Genomic DNA, 11,153 nt, shown 5'->3' with positions numbered 1-11,153 from the left:
ATGAGCTGTAAGTTGTGTAAATGCATTCTTTGTCATACCCACCTATTTGAAAAACTAGTTAGAGCTAGGATTAAAAAAAGCATTCCCAAACTGCAAACAGTATCCAAACTAGACTTCATCTAAAGTCCATTTTTCTCCTTGCCAACAGTATCTCCATCTTCTCTGGGTTTAATTTTATTCTCTTCTCTTGCATTCAATCCATTACAAAGATAAGGCAATGTCAAGGTACTCATTCTTCCTTTAGAGTTAGAGGACTAAGGGCAGTAGAATTTGATATTCTTAACATAATAATCACTTCTCCAGTTTTCCAAAGTGATTTCATATAGGTGTTAAATGTACAGGAGACAAAACACAGCCCTATGGAGCATTATAGGTTAATCAGCTAGATAGCAAACAACAATTCTGCAACACAACATCTGCTCATGGACCAATTGGAAGGATTAGAATCATTGAAAAGCAAGTGCATGGTTGATGCTATTGAAAACTGTTGGGAGGGCCAGGACATTTAGTAGGGTCACAGAATCATCCTGCAAGGAACTAAACCAGCCTCAGTAGCATACCCCAGACAAAATTCAATTTGAAATATGCCCAAATAATGCATTTCATCAAAATACATTTGGAGCTGTGAGCCTATCACTTTCTCAAGAACAGTATATTTGAAACTGTCCTATAGTTAAAATAGATATTTTACTCAATGGAGGACCTTTAAAAAAAAGGCCTTTTAACTACCTCCTTTAAACCATTAAAAACCAATTTTATTTATTAGTTTAATTTCTGTAGCTGCCCATCTCAGCAAGACTTTGGACAGCATAAATCATAAAACACAAACAATTAAGAACAGTACAAATATAGTATATGGCACTAAACCTGTTCTATGACTGTTAATGTTAATACAGGCAAGAAACGGTCTTTCACACACTCAAGGCCCCAGGCCAATCAAGTCTCCACTGTCTTGCAAAAGGTCAACAGTTTAGGAATCATCCTCATACCTGAAGGGAGAATATTACAAAGGGCAAGGACCATGGCAGAAAAGACACGTCTCCTGGTTTCCGTGTCCAACATTCCATGTCTGGCAGAGCCTGCAACTTGCTCAACCTGCCTGACCAAATTGGACGGGGAGAGACAAATTGGAGAAAATGGTCCCTTAGGTAATTCAGACTCAAGCCACAAAAGACTCTAAAAGTGATAACCAGCTCCTTGAATCGCACTCGGAAGTACACTGGAAACCAGTGCAGCTCACAAAGCAGTGATGTTACTCGTATTGAATACCCAACACCATTTATTATCTGTGCAGTCACATTCTTCACCGGTTGTAGCTTCTGAATGCTCTTCAGGAGCAGCCCTATGAAGAATGCCTTGAAGTAGTCCAGACAAGAAGTCATGAGGGGCATGAGTGAAGCATTAAAAAAAAAGCATGTGGAGTCCTCATTGAATCAGACCATAGAAATTCAAAAAATCAGAGTTAAACAATCCATATTTTTATGCAAATATCAGTGCAATTATTGGAATTATTCAAAATTGTTTCATTGACTTCAATGGTAGTTTCTCCTGAATAGTGTCAATATTTTTTGTCAAGCAGTTTATTTGAATTTTCATCTACATACTCTAAAACACTGTTTTGGCTTTGTAGCTCTATCTTTCTTCATCTAGGTCACAATTCTGTGCCAGATTTTTCCTTCTCCTGAGATTTATACTTTTTGTGCTCATATCCAACAAAAATAGATTTTTAAAGTATATCAATTTAGGTTAATACTTTTCCCTCCTCAGAAATGTTGGTTTCATAGCTAGTTTTAAGAACCATAATACTCAAACAGATTTACTATCAAAACAATCAAATCAAAACAAATATCTGAAATGGACCATTTTCAGCCTCCCAAGGCTGCAGGGGCTTCCCTCGAGACTCTGGTAGGGTGAAAATAGCCTCAAACGGACTGAAAATCAGCTGGGAGGCGCACACATGCACAGTGCAGGTAAGAGGGCGGGGGTGTTGTGCAGGCATGTGCAGGGGGGCGCATTGTATTGTGGGTGCCGGCACATGTGCGCGCGCTTTCGGTATACCACAACAAAAAGGTTCGCCATCACTGGAATAAGGAATCTAATAAACAACTAGTGGACTTGAACAATAGTCCTGCTGCTTTAATCCATATATTTGTCAATTGTGCTTAAAGCTATGACCCCTAATTATGTTAATGCTCAAAGGCATTACAGGCAGAAGTGATATGGCTTTTCACAGCATGGACAGGCTTTGATTAAAACAGTGGCAACAGAATCTCCTGGTTAAAATAGAGTACTTTTTAGCAAAGACCTTTTGGTTTTGATTAATCAGTGTCTCAAAATGACTTTGTTTCTTTTTTGAGTCATTAATTCATGTAAAGGCAATGAAATTGTTCAACAAACTAGAAGTATGAAATAGTGTTAATGAACCAGCAACTTGAGTTTTACTGATTGACTGTGTTGTGCCTCAGTGAGTTTTGCAAAATGCAGTGAATGTAGTTAGTATATGGTTCATTATATTGCACAAATTCAGGCAAGTGGGTTAATTTAGTATGTTTCAGTTATGTTCAGTAGTGTAATATATAGGGTGAATATAGCCTTAATCTTGCATACAACCAATAGTTGTATGCATGTAAGGGCAAATAATGTCTGGTTATCAAACATTCTTTGTACAAGAAAGGCTGATTTGGCTGCTTTTTCCCAGTCTTCAAGAAGATTATGTAGATGCATTTGTTTCAATATACTTCCCTATCTCAGGGGTGTCAAACTTGCAGCATCACATTGTCATTATGTGATATATTGTTACTTCCCCCACCTTCACTAAAGTGGGGGTGGGCGTGGCCAGTGCATGACGCATCCAGTCTGCAGCCCATGAGTTTAACACCCCTGCCCTATATGATCAACAAAATTTGGTTTCCATAGTTAGTAGGTATTTTCAAAATAAAGTTATTTTGTTATTTTGTAATACATACGAACAATGTAAGATTTACTCAAGTGCCAGAATTATTACAGTAAGCATAGAACTACATTCCAAGATAGAATGATAACTTGAACATCCTTCCTTTAAATAATTTGAACATTTAGTTGAAAGCGGTTATCAGTTCTCAAGAACATGCAGTTTAGCCCTTAAGTTTTTGTTGACAATGTTGTTTTTATTACAATTTAGTAATAAAGATTGATTAAAATGTGAACAGTAGGACTTCTGAAATTTTTACAATTTCATCTTGGCTGATCAAAATAATACAAATAAGATTCAGAATGATATTACTGCTATGATGTATGTTAGTAAAAATCTCACCAGCTTCCCATCTTTCACAGAATGAGCAGTTTGGATTCAGTTGCAAAATAATACTAAGACATAAGAGAGACTACTGCAGGGTGAAAAAAAAACTTACTAAAGGCCCCTATATGTTCTCTGCTTTGATCAAGTTTACTTTATTAGAATGACTTTGTGTCAGGATGAGTTTCTTTCTCAGTATCCTGAACAAGGCAACAAAGGTTTTTTTCCTTTTTGGAGCTCAATTTTTAATTGTAGAAATTATGTTTGCCTGATACATCAGCTACATGTTAAGACAGTCACATTTTAGCCTAACATGTAATATATAAGCCAGTTTGTAGATAAGTATACTTTAGTGTTCTGTATAAACTCATTAGACTTTTTTAGAATGATTTAGATAACCATGGATACCTGTGTAATGTGAACACTTTCTATGATGCGTATGGGAACTGACTTTTCTTCAAGAAACTGTTGAAAAAGGACACAAATGTCTGTAATGGGCAAATAATATGAATCATGAGGCAATTTATACATTTAACCCAGGTGGCATAACACAAGTGCATAATTATGCCATTTGCCTGATCTCTTGATGCATATGTCATCCTTGTGGTATACTGCAGATTCCTACAAAAAGGTGTGTGGGAAGGATGGAGAGTGAGCTTCTTTTTGAAAGATATATTTATCTCCCTCCTCTTCACTCCATATCACTTATGCAATTATTTGAGTCAGAAATATAAGGCTGGAGGGTGTAAGCTATGACTGAATTTTTCCATACAATAGTGTTATCTGTAGCTCAGGCTTGAACTGTGGAACTGTCTTGCAGACATTTCATTATCAAACATCAGTGCCCTGATGATACCTAGTTTGGTGATGAAACATCTGCAAGAAAATCACAAACTATGATTGAGTTATTGAAGATATATTGTCCTAACCATAGAATGTCTTGTTTGGTTGATTGCTTCTGCATTCTATGAAACCAGCTATTATGAATTATAAACCATGCTTGATGTTTCACACTGTAGCAGCTGTAAAATCATTCAACAAGCCACATTAAGCAGACTCAAAACTTGGCTGCAGCACTCCAACAAGATCCAGACTGAGTTCCATCCTTAGACCTGGAAACCTATTGGGGGACTTTAAGCCATTACTTTCTCTTGGCCCAATGAACTTCGAAGGGTGTCCCAAAGGGTGCTTTTTTCAAGAGGCAACAGGACTTTCTGGCTTTTCTTTGAAGACATTTTGCTTCTATCCAAGAAGTTTCTTCAGCTCTTGGGGAAGAAGCTTCTTGGATGAAGAAGCTAAATGTCTTCAAAGAAAAACCAGAGAGTCCAGTTTTGCCCCTTGAAAAAAGCACCTTTGGGACAACCATGACCAGGATGATTGAGAATCTCTGTAGACATACTTCAAAGGGTGATTGCTTGGGAGGGAAGGAGGGTTGGAGTAACATGCCTTGAATTCCTTAACAAAAGGCAGGATGAAAATTTCAGAAATACAGTAGATAGGTTTACATGGTTTCCTTGGGGAAGAGTCGCCACGGAGTGGTTTTTGCCAGCACATCTGTCAGCTGCATGTCGTTCCGACTCATCTTACTGTCTCTCTATCGCAGCCCGGGTCTGCCTACATCGGCCCGTGAGGCATTTATCCTCCCACCGCTTTTCTTCATTTCGAGCCAGCCCCCCATGACCTTTCCTGACCTCGGCGCCCCGCTTCCCCTCCTCAAAGCTCCGCCTCGGAGGAGGAGGTGGGCGTGGCCTAGATTCCCAGACTGGCTAGTCCGCGCCGACAGCTCCTCCCCTCACTTCAACCGAGCTTCAGCGCCGCGCGAGCCGCTTCTCGAGGCTCTCGAGGCAACGGATGGGGATGGTAGCGATAGTGGGCAATTGCCTGTCGTCTGTCGCGGCTGGTCCCGAGTGCGGGGAATAGCCCAGTAGTCCCCGACCGTTTTCGTTTGGCTCCGACGCCGGCCGGGTTGCTAAGCTTGGGGGGAAGCTGCTGGTCCCGGTGAGTTGCTTGGGATGGGGTGGGAGTGAGAGGGACCGAGCTGTGCGTTGGGTCCCGGGAGGCGAACGGAGCCGGTGGCGCGTGCGGGAGTCTCTTCCATCTAAACTCGCGGCGGCATTTGGAGGTGCGGTGCTTCGCCAGGGCGGAAATCTCCAGGGAGCTGAGGGTGGGTGGACGAGCGGAGGAAGGGAATTAAGACAAGTGGATGAGCTGCAAGACCGTTTTGGTTTTTACTCGGTGGAAGATCTAGAACAAATTCTACCATCACCTCCCGTATATTTTGCCTCCTGTGTATAGATGTTCTTTTATGTGTGCTTGCTGCTGTCTCTCCAGAATGAATTAAAACACACACACACCCTTCCAGGCTTTATTCATGAAGTTTAAGCAAAGGCGAAGCAAGAAACATTAGGGCGCGGAGTTGTCCCCCCACCCCACCCCCCCACTCTCTCGCAGCTAAGTTACCCAGAAAATTTGGGCGTGATTGTGCTGATTTGAGCTCCATTCAGGTGTTCGTGAAGGAGTGGACGGAGGGAAAGATGTCCGACCACTCCTTTCACCGACCACTGTCAAGCGAGGAGCAGAGGGGCTATAATGAACAGGGTTAGAGCTATCTCTGCCTTTTATTTTTGGCTTTGGACGTTAGGGGCGTTAGCTTGTTCAATGGGGCTCGGGTTTAAAGGTGGTTTAAACGAAGCCCGGCTTGTAAATAAGAGGAAGGAGAAGGATACAAGTTCTGACAACCGAAGTGCAAAGGAGTCGTTTCACTGTTTCAGAAATTAAAGAGTAACCTATATCTGAAACAAGCTTTGCCTTAAACACAGATGCATAATCACTACGATGTTTAATCACCAGATGCATAATCACCAGATCTTTTTATATAAACCTGCATCAACATTTTGCTTTTCCATACATGCATTTTCCCCTGGCAGCTTGTGGGAGTCACCATGCAATGGATGGCTTACCTCTTAAAGATGTGGGAAAGTAAACTGTAAATGCACCCACATGTGCATAATTCTGCTCCATACATTACATACATTATTACTCACTTCTGCTTTTCTGACTCCTCTGGCTGAATATATATCAGTTATTTCCTGATGGTCTTCTGCTATTAGTGTTCCAAGTTCTTAACCATGACAGGATGGAAATCAGATAGTGTGGAGATTTGTTAAGCTGACAGGTTAGAAACTCTGGAGGTTTGTTAGGCTGACAGTGTTTTCCTTTCCCCCTCACCCCTTAACAAGCAAAAGGGATAGTATCTCTGTTTGTTTAAACTGCTTCTCAACCTGATCAACTTTAAGATATATGGACTTCAACTCCCAGATTTCCCCATGCTAACCATAAAAGTTGCAGAGGAAAATACTGGTGTAAAAGATAGGCTGGGAAGTAAATGAGGTAGGCTGGAGAAATGAAAAAGGAACGTAAATTAAAATTTGTAATTCCCCCCTCCCATTTCATTTTAAATGTTTAGAAGACTGTTTCAAATGGATCTTTAAAATTTTAATATTTAAGAATTGGGATGAACTACTGGCTTTATATAATGCTACTGCCTTTTAAAATAAGATGAGAAGTAAAGTTTTTTTTGTGGTAACGTGTTCAATTTATTTGCAATTGCTCAGAAAGAATTACTTTCTCCACCAAGTGTAAAGTGATAGTAAGGAGAATAAGGTGTAAGATAACATGGGAAATTGAATTATCATAGCTGATTATTCAAGAGTTTCTGTTTGTATCTAGGCCAATATAAGCCCTTTTAGAAACAGCATTGTGGTTAGTGTAATTGTAACAGTAATTGAACTGTTTTGTGCACAATTATCTACAACTTAGTTTAGATTCTTCTGGTTTAACATGTGTAAATTTACTCATTATGGATTAACATTATCTGTGAACCAAAGCAAAAAATTAGGATTCTTCAAATTACAGTTAAAATATTGCTATACTATACTATGTGAAATGAATTTAGCAAATGATTATGGTTGTATGGTTCCAGGTTGTTGCTTATTTAGCAAATCATGTTACATAACATCATAATTTGATGTAATATGTGAATATGTCACTGGCTTAACTGGTGATTGTAAGCTGTGGATACATTCATACAATGCATTAAAGGTGATTACAGATGTATCAATCTGGGTTATTGACTTACCATATTGTGTGAATCTAGACCATTTGGTTAATTTTGTTACAATATTATGATGCAAATCCATACAAGCTTTTCCACTCACAGTATTAAATATGTTACTATATGTAAAAATAATAAAAATTATTGGAAATAATTTCCTTCTTCAATATCTCTATGTCACCTTCAGAATTAGATGTTTGAGTGAAAAATCCAGAAGGTTAAAAACAATTATTGATCAATGTGGGAAATTATTGGAGAGGGACAATAATACTATAAACTGAATTTTATTTATTTATTTGTAACTCCTCCATGCAATTAATAGAATAACAGAGTTGGAAAGGACCTTGGTGGTCTTCTAATCTAACCCCATGCTCAGGCAAGGAACCCTATACCATTTCAGACAAACTCATTTCCCATTAGCTGTGAGAAGCATAGAACATATGTTTGCTTCTGTTCCCAATTTTATATTGCCATCTATTTTTAAAGATTAATATGAAGAGCAGCAGTACTGCCCTGAGCCTTATGATAGAATATTTTTTTAATCTCAATCTCCATAATCTTCATTAATCTCATAATATTCAGTGTAACTTCCACTTTTGAATATGAAATTGATTGATTTAAATTTCTTTGCACAGCAATAATTCCCTTAATGTCATTGCATATTTACAGCAGGTGAGAGGTATTTAGTGAAACTATTATTCTAGATTTGGTCAACCAGAAATACTCCATTCATTTTGGCTGGGTGATGTGCAGAGAATTTGGTGATAACCCAAAGAGTTTTTTGCAACTGTAGGTAGTTCAGTTCTTCTATATCAAGTAGGCTAGAGCTATAAGCTAATTATGTTGCACTCATTTAGTATATGAGAGCAGTGTCTTTCTTTCATACCTATTTTTGGTATTATATTGCTTTGCATGGTTTCCATTATCAGAAAGTCACAGCAAAAGCTTAGATTGCTTTCTGGCTGAACTTCCTGCTTTGTGCCTTTCAGTTTTATTTTGAATTTAGCTCAGGTTCAACTGCAACTAAGCGCTATCATTCATGAAACCATTTCCAAAACTAAACATTTTAAAGAGCAACTAACAGCCTCCAACTATGACATTTTTCAAGAACAATGAAAAATATATTTGCATACTCAGTTGTTTCAGGTGTTTAAGACTTATGTGCATCTGCTCATTGTTGCATACAAAAGTGAAATCATACTAAAAGTGCAGAACTTCAGAGATGTTGGTTGTGTCTTTTGTGGAGTAGTACTGTCTGCTTTGTGCAAATGATTCTTTAAAAAAAACCCAACTGAATTAGTTTAAAGAGCTAAACATTCCACATATGGTGATCTCATATTTTTATATGATGCAGTTCAATATAGGTTTATAGCCATGCTTGCATCATGGCTAAAGATGGGCATACAAAAAAGTGATGGTCCAATAACATCTGTAGGACCATAACATCCCCACCCCCCATTCATACAGCACCTGAACTCTCCCATGTTCCAACCTTCTTCACGGATTAGCAGAACATGAAAGCATAAATCCTTCCCAGAGCTCCTTTTCAGCATTTCAGGAGTAATGTTCGAGTAGCTTTTAGATTAGGGTTTTATTAATCAGAATGCTTTAGCTTGTTAGTGACCTGAACATATAGTAAGAAAAGTTTCTTAACAATTCTTCCTTCTTGCCCAGGTTTTAGGTGTGCAGTGCTGGATTTAGAAGCATCTGAATGCTGTGGATATTTCCTAAGAGACCTGAGGTGGTGAGTCCCAGCTATGATTAGGACTTTTATCTTTTATAACTACTCTGTGTTGCATGTGCATCCCGTAGTTTTCTGAAGCCAGGCTCCACATATGAACCATTCTGGTATTTTTATTTTTATTTGTTTACTATGTTTATGTTACTCTGTTTTGAAATTCCCATCACCCTATATAGAAATCCTAGCTACCTTGAGATTATTTCTTTAATGCAGGAGGTAAATAGTAATCATCAAAATTATCCTATTGAATTGTCAGAAGAATTTTACCATATAACAATTTTAACTTATAGGTAATTGCCCAACCAAGACCACAACTGAGCCCAAACTTTCTGTTTCTAAGCGAGACATTGGTTAAGTGAATTATGTCCTCTTTTACAACCTTTCTTGCCACAATTAAGTGAATCATTGCAGTTAAGTTAGTAACATGGTTGTTACGTGAACCTGGCTTCCCCATTGACTTTGCTTGATAGAAGGTCGCAAAAGGGGATCACATGACCCCGGGATGCTGCCACCATCATAAATATGAACCAATTGCCAAGCATCTGAATTTTGATCACATGACTATGGGGATGTTGCCATGGTAGTAAGTGTGAAAAATGGTTATAACTCACTTTTTTCAAAGTTACTAAATGAACTGTTGTAAGTCAAGGATTACCTGTGTTGTGAAATAAAGGGCAATAACCAATCCACAGACTTGGATTTTTAAAATCTATTCTGAATATCTGAGGTAAAGCAGAAGAATATGAACTTTGCCCTACAGAAACCACACAAATGGAAGTTAAATCTACCACATAATCAGTGATGGTATTCACATATTTTTGCTACTGGTTCTGTGGGTGTGGCTTGGTGGGCGTGACTTGGTGGGCATGGCTGGGGAAGGATACTGTAAAATCCCCATTCCCTTACCAGCCCACTAACCTGCTTTCCAGCTCCGTTCTCCTGTGCAGGGCAACAAAAGAAGACCCAGCCAGTCAGCTGGGACGCGGGAGGCAGAGAATAGATCGGGGCGGGGCCAGTCAGAGGTGGTATTTGCTGGTTCTCTGAATTACTCTAAATTTCCATTATTGGTTCTACAGAACCTGTCAGAACTGACCGAATACCACCTCTACACATAATGTATGTGGAACATTCCTTGTTTAGATATACAGGATCTCCATTTCATCCTTGTTACTGGGTATACATCCTTTAGAAACATGCTCAGCCCTGATGGGTTATTTTTATTTTATCTGTGCCTGTAGGTTATTTTTCACCACAGACCTTTTCCCTACAACTCTACAAACTTTGAGATTCTCCCATGCCACCTCTTCCTCAGATACAGGCAACACCCTTTTGGTTGTGTAAGTGTCAATATTCATAAGTTCATCAGAGTCATAGGAACAAAGGAATATCTTCTCGGCCTGATGCTCTGTTTTGTAGCAGCTTGATAAAATATTTAAAACTGTTGTTGAGATGGGTTAATGAGATTCTGTACAAAGGCTCTCTTTCAACATGGGGAGGGATTGAATGATCTTAAGGTCCCTTCCTACCTTGTGACATCTTTGTGAAGAGTAAATGTTGCAGCTGGCTCATTTTTAACAAGGTTTCTTTATTAGAAAACTTATTTTTCTTTGGATTCTTTGGTACTATAGATTCTTTGCTTATGGTACCAGTTATATTTATTTCTCTGACCTATTGTCTGCAATGTATGAATGGTTGTTCCACATATAAAAGAAATAATCCTATGTCTTTATTTAATATTTGCCAACTACACCAAAACTGTTTCATACTCTGCTTTATTGAATCTTAGTGATACAGGATGTTTATGTTTGTACTTGGCTCTGGGGCTGATCATGTTACTTCTGCACTTTATATTTGCATGATAATTATACTATTATATTGTGATCAGTTTCCCTGGCTCCATTCCAGCAAATAAAAGCTTTGCTGAATGATTCTTTGTGCCTTGTCTGAACTGAAACCTAATGTCTGTCTGTAAAGTCACTTTGTGCCATCGTAACTTGATTGAATCACATTTTCACTTAGAAGCA

General features: G+C 38.7%; 1 protein-coding gene across 1 annotated transcript in view; it reads left to right on the top strand.

Annotated features, from left to right (window-relative positions):
* Window positions 1–5,067: 5,067 nt before the first annotated feature.
* PPP1R16B (protein phosphatase 1 regulatory subunit 16B) overlaps window positions 5,068–11,153 on the top strand; it is a 98,953-nt gene continuing 92,867 nt past the window's right edge. The window contains exons 1-2 of the mRNA XM_026697596.2: window positions 5,068–5,272; window positions 9,063–9,132. The gene's annotated coding sequence lies outside the window, so the exon portion shown is untranslated. The remainder of the gene's footprint in view (window positions 5,273–9,062; window positions 9,133–11,153) is intronic.

The sequence above is a fragment of the Pseudonaja textilis genome, chromosome 3 (assembly GCF_049901715.1).
Source record: "Pseudonaja textilis isolate UNSWEBS1 chromosome 3, rPseTex1.2, whole genome shotgun sequence".
In the NCBI taxonomy this organism is placed as follows: domain Eukaryota; kingdom Metazoa; phylum Chordata; class Lepidosauria; order Squamata; family Elapidae; genus Pseudonaja; species Pseudonaja textilis.
Note: the sequence above shows the minus strand (reverse complement) of the source record. Positions and strands in the feature narration are given on the sequence as shown.